This window comes from Octopus bimaculoides, unplaced genomic scaffold (genome assembly GCF_001194135.2).
Source record: "Octopus bimaculoides isolate UCB-OBI-ISO-001 unplaced genomic scaffold, ASM119413v2 Scaffold_198695, whole genome shotgun sequence".
Classification (NCBI taxonomy): domain Eukaryota; kingdom Metazoa; phylum Mollusca; class Cephalopoda; order Octopoda; family Octopodidae; genus Octopus; species Octopus bimaculoides.
The window spans coordinates 11,667-13,088 of NW_026334834.1; positions in this window are offsets into that span (position 1 = coordinate 11,667).

Consider the following 1,422-nt stretch of genomic DNA (forward strand, 5'->3'; position numbering starts at 1 on the left):
CCTCATTGGCTCATACATACATAGATACATAGATAAAAGAGTAGGTTGTGATTTGAGGGAGATTTGGCTGCTATTTCTAGCAGGTCTAGCTACCAATGTAGAGGTCTCCCTCATTGGCTCATACATACATATATACATAGATAAAAGAGTAGGGTGTGATTTGAAGGAGATTTGGCTGCTATTTCTAGCAGGTCTAGCTACCATGTAGAGGTTTCCCTCATTGGCTCATACAGACATATATAAGAGAGTAGGGTGTGATTTGAGGGAGATCTGGCTACTATTTCTAGCAGATCTAGCTACCAATGTAGTGGTCTCCCTCATTGGCTCATACATACATATATACATAGATAAAAGAGTAGGGTGTGATTTGAGGGAGATTTGGCTGCTATTTCTAGCAGGTCTAGCTACCAATGTAGAGGTCTCTCTCCTCTACTCCTTCAAGAATTTATAATTGTGAATGTGATGATAAGGATGAAAATGAAGCTGAGGTCAAGAAGGGGTGACATACCTAAAATAACTCCCACCCTGCTATCTGCCTTTCATCTGGGTATATGTTTTTTTGTTTTGTTTTGTTTATTTTTTCTTTTTATAAACCCTGGAGGTCTGGAGTTTATAAGGAGGATGTGCTTGTTTATAGAAATGGTGAATGATGGGATGTCTACATCACATAATCTCTGCTCCCCCCCCCGTCAGCCTCACCATCACCATCACCACTACCATCATCATCACTACCACCACCACTACTACGTCCACCACCACCACCATCACACCCCACTATCATACCCCACCATCATACCCACGACAGTCTTGTGTATGTGGCCAATGAGGCAGACCTGGTAGAAATAGATCTGGTAGAAATAGCAGCCAAATCTCCCTCAAATCACACCCTACTCTCTTGCATATGTACAAATGTGTGTATGGGCCAATGAGGAAGACCTCTACATGGTAGCAAGATCTGGTAGAAATAGCAGCCAAATCTCCCTCAACTCACACCCTAGTGTCTTGTGTATGTGGCCAATGAGGCAGACCTCTATGTGGTAGCTAGATCTGACAGAAATAGCAGCCAAATCTCCCTCATATCACACCCTACTCTCTTGTGTATGTGGCCAATGAGGAAGATCTCTACATGGTAGCTAGATCTGGTAGAAATAGCAGCCAAATCTCCCTCAAATCACACCCTACTCTCTTGCATATGTACAAATGTGTGTATGGGCCAATGAGGAAGACCTCTACATGGTAGCAAGATCTGGTAGAAATAACAGCCAAATCTCCCTCAACTCACACCCTATTGTCTTGTGTATGTACCCATATGAGGCAGACCTCTACGTGGTAGCTAGATCTGGTAGAAATAGCAGCCAAATCTCCCTCATATCACACCCTATTGTCTTGTGTATGTGGTATGAGGGAGATTTGGCTGCTATT